We start from the raw sequence: 14,714 nt of genomic DNA, 5'->3' as shown, positions 1-14,714 counted from the left end.
GGACAGCAACAGGACCCGAGGGGATGGCACGGAGCTGGGACAGGGGAGGGTCACGCTAGGGGTTAGGGAAAGGTTCTGCACCCAGAGGTGGTCGGGCACTGGGACAGGTTCCCCAGGGACATGGTCATAGCACTGAGCCTGCTGGAGGTCAAGAAGCATTTGGACAGTGCTCTCAGAAACAGGGGGTGGTTTTTGGGTGGTTCTGTGTGAAGCCAGGAGGTGGATTCCATGGTCCTCGTGGGTTCCTTCCAACTCGGGATGTGATTCAATGATTGTCCTTAAACTGAGTCAAATTTTCCCTGATGGTCTGTCTAGCAGAAGAGAAATTAAACAGATAATGAGACTGAACCACAGAAGGTACCTGTCTTTTCCCAAACTCTTAAAAATATATATATATTTTGAAAAAGCCTTCCCTGCAAAAGCTCCAAGAACTGTGTGTTTAGATAAGTCAGGAACGAGACTTTCCCTCAGTTTTTTCTACTTCCATAACAAAACCAGGCATTTCCTTACCCTTCAGTTGTGTACAATGAAGGCTGGCTGCCAGCCCAATGTCTCTTTTTCCTATGAAAGGCTGAAATAATTCAGATCGGAGGCTTTAGGCTTTCTTCAGTGCAAATATTAGAAACCCAAATGCAGAGAGTTGTAAGCAATCAGCACCCGCTCCCTTCCAGATTGTTATCGGTGCATCACAGAAAAGAGAAGGGGGGAGGTTTCAGCAGATTTCTTCACAGATGAGAAGATGGAAAGTCTTCGCTATGGGAGGCTTCTCTGATCTTCCCCAGGGCCATAACTTTGGAAGGACAATACAGTTACAACACAGCCTCACATTCACTTTCTGTCTTAGTGCTGGGGGAATTTTGAAAGCGGGAACATCACCAGGCTGCATCCAAACCAGCTGCTCGAAAGCTCATTCCTGAGCAGAGCTGCCTTTACCCCTTCCTCTCCTCTCCATGAGCTCTGCCTCCCGTTCCCATTCCCAGGGCAGGGAATCACTCTCCCTCATCCCAGGCTTTTGTTGCCACCACCCAGGCACTCTGGCAGCTCCCGATGTTTTCTGCAGTTTGTACTGTGGACGGGCTTCAGAAGAGAGCTGGGTAAGATGTGGAAGCACTTACAGATGAAACCAGCTGGGACACAACATGCTTTTCATTCCTTTTCTAGAAATACACTTGCAATGGATTAATTTCTTTCCTCCTTTTTCAAAGGGGCCAGAAGTATGAAAAGCATGTTAGTGTGATGATGCTTGCTTACAGGTGTCAGAAAAAGCTTGTGCAACTTCCTAACTAATCTCTGTCACAGGAGTAATTCCACCAGGCCTGAAACACCATCACATTATGCTCAACACTGCACAAATGCAGAAACAAAAGTCCAAAACAATTATTTCTAATCTTTGCAATCCAGAAGTTCCTACAACTTATTGAAAACACGAACACTAGGAAGAAACAACAGCCTCTGAACCCCAAATGGGGAGCCAATCCTAACACAGTCAGCGTGTACTCTGCTCTAATACTAAGCTTCTCTTCAGCAGCAGGTATCTGCTACAAAGCCACCGGCAGGCTCTGCCCTTTGCTCACCTGCCACCTCACAGCCCCACCGCGGTCCCTGCAATACATCTGTGCCTGATGCCATGCGCAGCCTCTGATTAAAGGCTGCCCCGAGCAGAAACACGCTCAGCCAGGACTCTCACCCTTAGTGGGGACAGTGTGGACAGCCATGTGAATTTCAGACTGACCCAGTGATCAGAGAAGAAGCGCCTTTGCCAGCCTGACGCTTCTGACTGCAGAGCGGGACTGGAATTTCACATCGGGAACAGTTTAGGATAAAAAGCTCCTGTGCCAGTCCCAGCATCAGCCACTTGATGGCCATCCTGCTTTGCAGAAGGGCAGAAACAGGGACAGAGCGAGCCCCCCGAGCTGGGGACCTGCCCGGGACCCCACCAGCAAGCAGAGAACCAACCCCAAAAGCCTCCCGAGCAGGGCTCAAAGGCACCGCCACGCTCCCCTCGCTGCCGCAGCCCCCCGGGCTGTTTTTAGAAGTCAGCATGTTCCCAAAAGCCTCCCGAGGTGGCACAGAGCAGGTAGGTTGCATGGCCAGGAAGCCTGAGGAGGAACAGGTATTTCTGAAAGCAGCAAAGAAATCTCCTGCTATTTCCTGTTTGGCCCAGCAATGTTTCGCTCTGGGTCTGTTTCTGTGGACGTGGATCTGAGTGGTGAAACCACTGAGGGAAGCGTGTTGTAAGGCTGCAAGGAGGCATTTAAAACATGGGAGCACTAAACACCAGCTGGTCTCTGATGCTCTGATTTGGCTCAGCTTGGTCTCCAGAACAAAGGACCCAGCAGTGCTCCTGCCCCTGAGAAAGCAGCCCAGCAGCTGGGGCACGTCTGTACAACTCCCTCTCAGCCTCCTCCATCTCAGTTACCAACTCCCCAGCTGCTTTTTATTTCCATAAACACAATCCAGAGATGTTCCTTGATTGCATCACAGCACTTCTTTACCCAGGGCTTGTTGGGGCACACGGTGTTGGCAGCTCAAGGCCTGGCAGAGGCACGACACCCACATCCCACTGCACAACACCCGCATGGCACTGGGTGTGCGCAGCCCCCCACTGGCACCAAGTACACCAGTTCACAAACCCGGAGAGGGACACACCACTGCCAACATCCTCTGACACTATCTGGGGACACGCATCAGCTCTGGGAAGTTCTGTGGGTATGTGTGGAGGAACTGGCATTGTGGTGGCCATCTAGGTTCTTCTAAGGCAAGCAGGTAAGAAGTCTAAAGCAAGGCAAATGGGAAGAAGAAAAAAAAAAAAAAGAAAAAGAAAGAAAGAAAGAAAAGCCAGCCACATTTAAGAGCTCTCTCATCTAGCTTCTTGGCTCACACAAACCAGAGGAGGAAAGCTCTGCCTTCTTGGTTTGTTTTGATTTAATTTCCCAAGAAGATCAAGACTTCAGAAAAACTACCCTCAGCCAAGACAGTTCCACAACCTCTTTTCCACCAGAAGAACAATATGACTGTTAGCAGAAGTCTAAACTATAGTCAAGCAAAAACACTCCCCTCATTTAACTTTATGATGTTCAGAGGGTAGTTGAGCCAGAAATACACAAACAAGGTATTTCTTAGGAGCACTCAAGATAAAGAGAGAAATCAGTAGCTGATTTTTAGAACTTTGGTGGCTGGAGTGCATTGCAATCAACCATCGTGCCAAAGCAATCAGTCCATCACTGACAGGGACCCACCAGTCCCCGAGGAGTTCAGTGAGCAGAAGAGCCCAGCCAACTTCCCCACTCACAAGCCCCTGAACCAAAGCCTCCCTGTTCCTCTTGCTCTTCCACAGCAGAAGAGTTGAAATGTAAGAACAAATAAGTAGCCTTCCCCCCAGGCCCAGTCTGGACTGCTCCCTGAACACCTTTACATTTTTATTGCTTGATTTCTTTGCTCAAGTTTTGCATAAGAGCAGCACGAGACACCAGCTCCGCCACCAAGTCTCCCCAAGGATGGCATGGCTGTGAAGCCACATGAAAGCCACAAGCAGTGCTGTGACATCTCAAGAGCTCGTGCAGTGCCCTTCTCCCAGCCTGATGGACAACAACGGGGGAGAAGCTGAACCAAAAGGATGGCTTCAACATCAAGACAGGTCCTCCTCTACATTACTGCTATTATTGAACAGATTGCAGTAGTATGGAAAGCCCACATGCTGTATTCTTGCACTAAGAAAAACAAATAATAACCTTCCCCACACATTTCTGGGACTGCAGTCACTGGGATGAAGTGAGGAGAGGGCTAAGACACGCTGGTGGGTGGTGTGGGAGCCTGCACGTGCTCCAGGGCACAATTCCTTCTGTACCTTGCCTGTCTAGAAAGCAAAGCTCAGTTCTTTGAAAAACAAAGTGCCAAAAAAGCTCTGTATGGCTTCGCCTGCTCGAGTTAATGATTTTCATTAAGTGCCAAGTTCATTCCAGTTGATCACGCAAGGTGAGCAGGGCACCCACACAGGTCACATAGGAAACTAACACCAAAGCTCCAGGGTCAAACCGTTTTCTGAGAAACTGTACTACAGGAGTAATTCAGGAGTCAGAAAAGCCACAGCCCACACAGTTTAGGGCCTCAGCCCAGAAAGGGGAGCTCTTACAGGAAATCTTACTACTGTAGCTAATAATAAGAGCAGCTTGAGTAAACACAAAACAATTACTCTTTGAGTTAAAAAAAATACTAAAATAGATAAAATCATTAACAGGGTACCTCCAAAACTGACAAGGAAATGCATGTTAAAAACCCTGACAACTATACTTGCTCTTTTACCCCAGCTGCGCGAGTTCACATAGCTCAGCACTTAATTTATAGCTGATCCATTTGGTCTAGGCAGGATGAGTAATTACACATGACACCAGGTGCCACTCCCCACACAAGTGGATGTTCCCGAGCACGGCTCTGTTTCACACCAAATCTTTGCTTTCTTTTTGCTCGCAGTCATGAATTGGAGCAGTGAAGCTTGAGGATGGAGTCTGTCTTCCTGTCTCCTGGGGAAAACAGAGTGACAAAAGACAAGTGTGCCAGGGTGGCGGTGATAAGCAGCAGGTTTCTCTTTTCCATACTGCTTGTCGTCCACTAGCCATCATTATCTTAATCCTAATCTTATCATAACCTCCACTATCAGCTTTAAATGGATTTTAATATAGCCAAATGAAATGCAAATGCATTCAACAAACAAATCCAGTCAAGCAATCATCCTTACCACTTGATACCTGTAGCACTTTGCCTTTCTTCCTCACCCAAGAGAGGAGCACGGAGCAAAAAGCTGAAGGCTTCTCCTCCCCTCGGTGGGAGCTGCCCAGCTGGGGCAAGTTCTCAGCGCGGGGGCACAAACAGGGCTTTGCTCCTGGAGCCTTCAGCCAGGTGCACATTTTTAATTGGTTTGATGGGATTTTCTGCACTGCTGATCACTGTGAGGTAATTAAAAACCTGTGCAGCGTGTTGAATGCTACATCACATTTGAGATTTTAAACTCTGAGAGCTCCTTTTAGCAGCAGTGGTGCCTCATTTTGTGTGTAACATCCAAAAGGGAGGGATCTGCAGATGGGTGAACGAGGGAGCACACAGGGAGAGTGTCTATAGCAGCATGCCAAGGAGAAGTATTGAAATATTCATATAGCTTATGAAAAGCATCCACAGTTCATGAAAATAAAGATTTAAAAGCCATGAATTTTGGAGGTCACAAGTTCTCATTCTTACGTGAAAAGGCTGTCTCACTCACTAGGAGAAAAAAGGAAAAAGTGTAGCTTTACTTCATGGTTTGAGTTTATTCACTGTTCACTAGGTTTCTGAGGTTTCTAAGATTCTTACAGCTTTATGAATTTTTTCATCTTTGCTCAGGAACCAGCTACAATTTCTAAGGAAGTTTGGCCATGCCCTCACCTCTGTGCATGCAGTGGAGTGAGACCACTTCATAACAACAGCCAATATCTCATTCTGTCATTCTCTCTCCATACATTCTCCAAAGGCACAGTTTTGCTCAAGAAGCACACCAAATAGATAAGAGGGCATGCAGAAAGATGTCATTACACAGATGTCTTTAAATTAGAGACCATTCTTGTGCCATCTTCCAGGAGTTCAGCATCACATCTGCCTGGTTTGACCTTTCTCCAGAAGCTTTTCCTAAGCCATTCTACCTCTAAAATGCCCTGCAAAAGGAATCAAAAAGATCAAGTCCTACATGACCTCAAATGATTGTCTTTCATTACGTCCCTCTACAGGATGCCTTTTTAACAAGATGCCCATTGCAGCCAGAGCCCTATGTGATACTGCGATTCAAAAAATAGCCATAAACCACAACAATGAGCATTACATGTGCAATTCGAGTAGACAAAGTTCCTGTTTAATTCTAAATCTAGCACATGCTCAATCCCAAAAGTGCATCCATCCATTTCAGACCCAGCTGGGCATACCAAATCCTAGCTATGCACTGCACTGCAACATCCCCCCAGACTGCTACTTTGGGGACAGAAAGCTGCTGAGGGTTGCTGTTCACCTCCTGGATTAGTTTTAATGGGAAGGATTGTGGTGACCAACACAAAGAGGGAATAAGGGTTGCAGGCTCTGCTGGCTACTGAAGAACGTCTCCCCTGGGAAGGCACTATAGCAGCAGCTTCATCTGCTTAAAACTTTCTGCAACATGATCCTAAATCCACAATATTTCTTCTCACAGCTTTCTGTTGCACAACCCAATATCCACAATCCTCAAGCTAATCAGGCTGCAAACAAGCTGTTCAGGAATTCCTGACATCCCTTTTTGTTTAGCTTTTGTTTTTATCCCAGTGTCAATACAGGAAAACCCCAGCAACTTTTCAGGTTTCTCACGGTGACACTGGTGTTTACATAAAGCATCTCATCCAGCAGATGATGTAGAGTCAGAATAAGAAGCTTCCAGCAGTCGTGGAGGACCCAGTCAGCTAAAGCCATGCTTGCTCCTCTTTACTCCTTGTGCAGCAAGTATGAGAAGACCAAGGGGAAACCAGCTCACTTCATCATTCCACCGGCTGCAGCAGAGGTTCACAGTAACACAAAAACTCCTCTGGCAGCTCAGGAGGCTAAAGAAGGATGTTTTCCACAGGAAGCAGATATTTTAAGACAAACAAATAACAAAACAAAGTAGCATACTTCCAAATCAAGTGGCTTCAGGGGGGAGCTTCTACCTCTGCCAAACAGCCCCACCCTCTGTCTCCCCAAGGGTCTGCTCTCCAGTAAGGGTGATGGAGCACCCAGCTCCCAGGCCTCACCTCTGACATCCTCCTTCCTGCTAAGGACAAGTCAAAGAAGCCTTTCCTTCAAAAGGTTCCACCAAAAAGCTCCTTTGGGTGCAGATTTTGTCTTATTTCCTTATCCCCTTCTGCCCCTCCAGTGAGCTGTGGGGATGCAAGCAGGACACACTAAACAGCTGGAGAAACTGCAACTTGGACTATAATCCCAGAAGTACTTTCAAACACAGTGGATGTAAGATGCAAGCCACGTGTCTGGTGTGATAGTTTCATAGGATCATCTTTGACCAAGCAGGCTTTCAGCCTGGTGAAGCATCACACACCCTCATTCAGGAGCATTGCCACAAGCACACACTTCACCAAGGACCTGCCAGCATGAAGCCAAGCTGTGACAGCTTGGGTCTGGATCCTTATCTCGCTAGTGCTCGCATATCCTGGGTCTCCCTCCAGCTTCACAACTTACTTCCAATCCAAGACATCTACCTGATGCGTGAGTCCAGCTCAGGCAGCGACTCAACAGCAGAGCCAAAAATGCCACTGAAGTCTGCCCAGTCTCACGGGGCTCAGTCCCCAGCTGCACGTGGTGGAGCCTCTCCCTCCGAACAACAGCGCTGCTCACATGCCTAAAGTCAGAGAGAACTGTGAAATGAAAAACGGTCTGGCATCCCCCAAACCTATTATATCCAAAAGAAATAAGGCACTGCTTGCTTTCCAGGGAAAACAGGAGCTGAAATCAAAGTGGGCCGTTAGAGGAAACAGGAGTTGCCCTGTTCTAGGCAGCTTTGGTTTTACTCTGCACCTCCCCAGCCTGAAGAGCCAGGCTTTGAACTGGAGAATCCCATTTTTGGTGGGTAGATTGTCAGTGGGGAGAAACAGCTTTTGCTTGCATATTTGTTTTGTTGCCTTGTGTGCTTTCTAAATGTTTTCCCACTGGCTTTAAGGAAAAACAGTTCCTGAGTCAGGCTGAACGGGATTCTGTATTTGTTGTTTTGATCTTTAAAACTTGAGGCATTTTGCTCGCTTCCCCCATTCCCCTCAAAAGACTGACATTTTGGCAGTCAGAGGTAGAAAACCCATGGTTTGAAAGCAGGGATGTAACACAAAACCAACGCTTGTCTCAATAAAACAGCTGTCTGGCTCAGCCAGTAAAGATGCCGCTCATTTCTGCGGTAGCACTGCTGGCAGAGAGGACCACAGAGCCTTTCCAGCCAACCTCGTGGTGAACATCTCCAGCTCACCATGGAACCAGGCCTGATGGCGAGGACCCTGGCTGAGGCCCTCAGAGTGGTTTCTTGACCTTGGCAGGCTCCCCCAGCGTGTACTGCAGCCTCTGCTCCCTTTCATCAGGAAAATACTGGATAATGCGCTTGCTGACGATTGTAGTTCCTGACCTTGTTACAAGAATAATTCACGTTAAGCAGTTATTAAATGAGCTTCCTGTAGACTACCCTCAAGACTGTAGTATGCAACTTGGCTTCTGGAGAAGCAGTACAACTTCCCTTGGCTAAAGACATCTCAGCATCCTTTGTCAGCTCAGCACAAGCTCTGCTGAAGCCTTCCTCTCCCTCTCCCCCCAGGGAGATGTCCGTCCTGCACGGCAGCTCCAGGGAACTTCTCACCCAGCCCAAATGCCTCAGGCAGTGCAGAGGCTGCTGTTGGAAGAGTTGAAATAACTTCTTGGCCCTAAATTACAAGAGAGAGTTACGGTAGAGTGAGATTTAAAATCCTCATCTCAAGAAAAAAATAAAATTGAAATAAGTGCCTGCAGATCTTACTGAGAAGAACACCACAGAAGCTGAGAGGATTGGTGATGTTTTGTTTTTACATTACCAATGTAATTGTACCCTATCATATGAGCACTCCTGATGCTGGACTTTCTTTGCTGGGGGGAAACATATGGCAGGGTATTTTGAGAAAGCCAGCCTGAGCCTAGTTCTTTGGTTGAAAAGTTTTCTAACTTCAGTTATTTTTAGCATAATAATATTAATCTTTACAACCAGTTTAATTTTTTGTTCCCCAAAACATTACAGTAACAAAAATGAAAGCAATTAGCTCTGTGCTTCCTGAAATTATATGTATTCCCAGACAATGGCTTTGTAAAAAGTGCTTAAAGGACCAGGGTGTTTTTAATACCCAGGGAATGCTTTGTATGCTCAAAACCCTGCTTATTTAAAATAAAATAAAATATTAACATTCTGTACAAAACCTTTCCTCTTTTTAAGCTCTCAGACTGGAAAGCTCTGTAATTCCCATCCAGCTTACAGCAGCAGTAACTTCTGCCTCCAGCACCAGGAGCAGCCCAACCTGCAGCCCTCTTCTTTCATGCTCCTCATACACCAGGACACAGCGGTGCCCTCTCACCTCAAATTATGGCAAGACAATATCCCCAATTTACAGAGGTAAATTAAAGGGGAGAAAAGACAGCAGGCAAAGACCATTCCACACAAAGTAAAGTGCTGCTACTCTGTTTCAAGGGAGCTTTGACCACTTGCAAGCAGATAAAAATGAAAGACTGCCAGTATTTCTGAATGATCCTGAAATGTGGGTGGGCATGGCGCAGAAAGATGTCTCTGCCACAAGCAGGGATTTCCCTCCCCCTGCCCCAAAAGCATAGGGAATAAGGAAAGCCATTGTCAACAATACTGCTCCTATTTAATGTTCCAAAAGAAACTCAGCTTATGGGACACTGGATTTTGGCAGATCGATTTCGCCTTCCTCTAAATCCACCTAGGGCAGCTACTACAAAGGCCTTCCAAGCAGCGTTTGCAAATGAAGAAGGCTTACGGTAAATGGCACCCCACACCACTGGCTCTGTATGGAGGCATTGGCCGTGACTGCTTTAAACCCCGAAGGAAAGGAGAAACCCACGCGGGCCATTCCCTAACACAGCACTTCAAAGCCCCAGAGCATTCCTGACAAGCTGACCAAGGAGGCAGCCTTCATGCCCACAGAGAGCTGCTCTGCTGGGCACAGCACACAAGTGCCAGTGAAAGAACACGCTGTTCTTTCACGCCAAGGCAGGACAAGGTCAACATTACAAGGAGGGACCTGCCAAGACCCATAAGGAGAGACCAAGGCGCTGCTGCTCATTGAGACCCAAAAGCAATCAACATCTGGCTAACACAGAAGCTCAGCAGCAAGCAGACCCCAGTGCAGAAGGCCAAGCCCAACCCCATCTTCTACCTCAGCCCCCCATTACAGCCCCAGTTCTTCCCCAGCAGAATGGGAAAAGCAAGAAGCACGCCTGAAGCGAGCAGCGGGCTGGGGCCTGTGTTGCAGACAGAGCAGAAGGGTGAGAAGAGCTGTACGGTCTTCACCAGCAGGCAGAGGAAGCCGGGAGAGGTCATCCTAGAAACCAGCACTGCAGTTATGGCCGATTTGATTTAGAAATTTCATTACATCTTTTCTTCTTTTTATATGTCCTTCAGCAAAGAGGCTCAACTCAGAATACACATCATTTGCCTCACTGTCCCTCCTCTCACCTCCAAACAAAAGTAACAGCCTTCATTTCCTTGCTCTGGAAGCACCAAAAGTCTCTTCCCGCACTACCTCAGAAACCAGAGGCCTAATTACGCTTCACTCCCAGTTCCACAAGAAATAACAAACAAAAAAAAAGAGCCACCCTCACACAACAAAACAGATCGGAAGGCAGCATTAACCCTACACCACCACAAGATACAGGGCAGGCCTGGGTTTGCAGTTCCCTGCTGTGTAGCAGTACCAGGTCTGTACTGAATCATGAGGATAAAAACTGAGCATGTAAGTCACAAGAGACCCAAATCGCTGCCTTGTATTACAATTTTTTTGGATGTTAATCTGCAAGCCTTCTGCAAGAAACAAGATAATTACTACCTTGAAGATAGATTTTGAAAATTAGCCTTTATCAGATCACTTTTAAAAAATAATCATAACTTCAGTCCTTAGCAAGCAAGCAAAGAGTAATGACAACAGCAAACACAGGCGGTGTGGGCAGGATGACAGTGCTCATTTCCCTGAACCTGCTCCCATTTTTGTCTGGTTTCAGCTTGGCTCCATCCAAATCAAAGGAGGAAAAACTTCTTCCAAGAGATTTCCCTGTTATAGACGGCCAACGCCTTCCCTCAGTCAGGTACCTGTTCATGCCACCTCTGAGCTCCAGCCAGCCCTCAAGTTTTAAGAGCTGTAACCGGGATCAAAGTGACGGGCCAGCTCAGCCAGCACCCCAGCAGGGACACGAACATCATGAAGGACCTGAACGAAGGTGACAGCCCTCCCAGGGTTACACAAATCAACATAACGGCAGATGAAAAGGTGACTGAGGGTGACAGCTGCTCTGCCCATCTGTCTGGTTCAGAATGTGCAATTATTTAAGGACAGCATAATTTCTAAAGGTTTCCTCTGGATCAAGTCTGAGGCTTTGAAAGAAGCGGTTGCATCTGTGAAAACAACCCCCTTTTCTTAATTACAAAATGGATGAAAGATGTGTTTAAAGAAACCAGAAGCCAGGAAGAGCTAAGGAACAGTGCAGTGAATTATCAAAGTATGACTGGTACAATGTAACACACCTGTAAGGGGCAGAAGTATAAAATAAGGTTTTAAGAGATTGCAACAAACTGAAAGGACATTCAGAAGACATGAGAAAATGGGATGAACTGCTCAGAACAGAGTCACGAATCCAAGAGTGCAACACATCCGTGCTCTCAGGATGGACTCCTTCCTTGCAGATCACCCTGCCTAATATGGTAACCAGAATTTTAAAATAAATAAATAAAATAAAAACTGAGCTCTCAAAACTTAAAATAGCTGCCCAAGCTGATGACTCAAGCATGAGTTGTCACGGGCATGAAGCCACCAAAAGATTGTCACGTGCCGACACAACTGCACATACCTTCTTAGAAATACTTGTAATGGAGGAGGAACATTGAGCACTGTACATCTTGAGTCCTTAAAAATGTTTCAGCAATTGTATTTGATGCATATTGAACTTAAGCATCTTTCTCAGCCATTTTCCACAATACATGAAGATTTACTTCTACATGAAAACTGTTTTAATAATAAATTTCACTCATTCCTGTAATCATCACAATCATTAATGAATGCAGTACTTGACAACAGAAAACCCTAAAGCCTTACAAAGGCTTTTACTCATTATTTTGTGTTTTTATTCCCCAGCAGGCTTTTCTTATTGGCACATTAAGAAATTCTTAAATACATCCCCAACCTGGCGAGTGATGCTCACACACCACCCTGCTAGCACAAGCACTTTTTTTTTTTTTTTACACAACATTGCTATTGAAATCCTTTGTCATGGCTGGTGCACACACTTCTAGTTGTGTTAATTCACTCAAATGCTAATTCCACGACTCGGTGGGATGTTGAGTCACCAGTGATGTGAGACCTGTCCCCATAGCCCAGTTCTTCATTAATGCAGCAGCAGGAGCAAACCTGCTCATCTAATAACTGCTGTGCAAGGAGCATGGCCAAAGAGACCTCCAACAGGACATCCCTCTGAGATAAGCCATGTGCCCTCACAGTACCACAGAAACCAAAGTGAAAAAAGAGGGTATTGGGTTCAAGGAACACAGCCCCATGCAGGGGAAAGATCTAGTCACTCTCCAGAAACTGTGGAGGGGTGAGATTTATTTGTAGCCTTGTCAGCTTCTAAGAAGGAAGGAAGACAAGTATGCTTTCTTTCTGTTCTTGGCTGCAACTATCTCAGGCCTGTGGAGCAGATAAGGTTGTTAATAATCCGAGGACTCTCACATGTTCCTGGGAAGTGACAGCTCTTTGGGAAATGATTTGGTCAATCTTGCATCCCCCAGGTCACCTCCTGCCACCCCTAGTGGCTGACTCCAGATCCATCCATCCCAAGAAGCCATACAAGAGCAGAAGACATCCTACGGGGGATGCCACCATGGCTGATATGTGGAGATGAATCATGAACCATAGGAGAAACCTAGTTCCTTTTTAGTGGAACTAGTGACTCCAGGAAGAGACTCAGACAGCCTCTTAGCACACGCTGGACTTTTTTTTTTTCCCCCCATTTCCCCTCAGCAGTTCTTGGAAAGATTCAGAGCCCATTGGGTTTGCTACAGCCCTTGGCATCCTTTCATCACAGGGACAACTGCAGAGGGGACATTCAAATCTGCTCCTCCTTCCCCAGGGCATTTTATTGGGTGCTGCTGCAGGGACCTTTCTCAGCTCAGGGGGGAAGAGCCCAGGTGCTTCAGTACCCAAAATGCCCCTTTTTAGCCCTAGACAACAGCCAGGAACTTGTGCTAGGGAGGAGGAGTAGGAATCAGTAACTGGCCCTGAGGCTTCCTGGGAAGGTGAGCGCCTGTGAAGATTATTCTCTGAGCAGATCAGATTTCTTCTTGCTGGGAAGGTTACTGCTTTATTTTGAATCTTGCACTTTAAAGCCCTTTATAGCTCCCCCTCTGCTCTCAGGTGGCTGCTCCAACACAGCTGTGAGACAAGGCAGCCATCCCCAGCCACAAGTCAGCCACAACAGGCAAAGCACCAGGGATGGAGCTCTTTGGGGACAGCAGCGGTGACAACAACTGTGTCTGCACTGAGGCATAAATCACCATCCAAGTGATCCTCTTCCCAGGGGACATACATCGCGCTGTCCTGGGATACTTTGCCACCTCCAAGCCTCATATTGACTGGAGTTTTTAAGCACGTTGCTCACTGGGTCCCAGCTCTCCAGAAGCTTCCAGCTCCACACGAGCTCAGAAGGAGCCTGAAGGGCTGGCTCCAGCTGGGCTTGCAGTTGGATACATGGATAACTTAAGGGAGGTGAATCACTTCGGACAGGAGTTGTGCAGGGTCATGCACAGAAAGGATTAATAGGACTGGGACCTGAACACATCCCTCTCAAGTCTCAGCTTGGTGCCTCATCAGCTCCTCATTCTCTCCTCAACAGACACAGTAAGAAAAGTTTTCATAAAAAATAGTAAATAATAATAAAGTGCCCACACCCCAAGTGTGGAACTAATCCCTGAGGATTACAGATTGCTCCCTTGCTGTTATCAACTCACTCTGCAACAGCAGTTATGAAGCTTCAATCAGTCAGGCTAAACCTCCTTTAGCAGATAGAAACATCGACAGTGATGCATGGGAAACATTGAACTCAAGGCCTTGTTTCAGCACTGCACAGGGCCACACAAATCACCACCCGTTGCAAGAGAGAAAGATCTAAACCCTCATGAGCAAGTGTTCCCTACACTTACAGAAAGATTCAGTTGTAAGCACTGAAATTGGGGTCAGGCAATATAGGGCTGCTGGCTGGACTAAACCATAATTGGCAAAGGCATTAATCAAACCTCTATCTATTTAGAGATCTCAGAACAGATTGCAGTCCAGGAGTAACGATGCTGCTACAGCACCTAGAGTAGCTGCTAGGGTAACCACAGTGCCGAAGAGAAAGGAGCTGCTTACCTGCCACTCAGCCTGTATTCACACAAAAACGGAGATTGAGAGCTTCAGCTTCAGATGCCAGATGCACTTTAAGCAGCGCGATAAGATCCAATATTAAGTGTGACATAAAAATCCCTTACTTGTGAGCACAGAAATCCCCCAGCTGATGGATGTGCAGGAGGCAGGGACAGCCGTGCTCCTCTCCTGCAGCCCTCTCATCCCCAGCACGAAGACCTGCTCAGCACCTCCAGCCAGCTCCTGGCAGACCCCTGCTCCTACCACTGCCACCATGGAGGTACCACCAAGCTTGTTCAGCAACAGCCATTGCAAAGTGTTATAAAACAGAAAAACAAATGACAAGTAGCACCGCAAAGTCTAAGAGACCAATTCCAATTTCTTCTTACAAGGTCACCGTGACAAAGTCTTGGCCCACAACACAAGCTCCCCAGGGCAGTCATAACACAGACAGCCCCACAGGGGTTTTCTTCTCTTTTTTCCATGCATACAACCTTATTCAGCTGTGATAAAAGCTGCAAGAAGAGGCACTACAGACAGACGTAC

General features: G+C 46.9%; 1 protein-coding gene across 2 annotated transcripts in view; it reads right to left on the bottom strand.

Annotated features, from left to right (window-relative positions):
- LOC118175810 overlaps positions 1-14,714 on the bottom strand; it is a 142,290-nt gene that overhangs the window by 37,795 nt on the left and 89,781 nt on the right. For both annotated transcript variants that reach the window (XM_035342374.1, XM_035342373.1), the window contains exon 2: positions 4,291-4,520. The gene's annotated coding sequence lies outside the window, so the exon portion shown is untranslated. The remainder of the gene's footprint in view (positions 1-4,290; positions 4,521-14,714) is intronic.

The sequence above is a fragment of the Oxyura jamaicensis genome, chromosome 18, assembly GCF_011077185.1.
Source record: "Oxyura jamaicensis isolate SHBP4307 breed ruddy duck chromosome 18, BPBGC_Ojam_1.0, whole genome shotgun sequence".
Classification (NCBI taxonomy): Eukaryota; Metazoa; Chordata; class Aves; order Anseriformes; family Anatidae; genus Oxyura; species Oxyura jamaicensis.
Note: the sequence above shows the minus strand (reverse complement) of the source record. Positions and strands in the feature narration are given on the sequence as shown.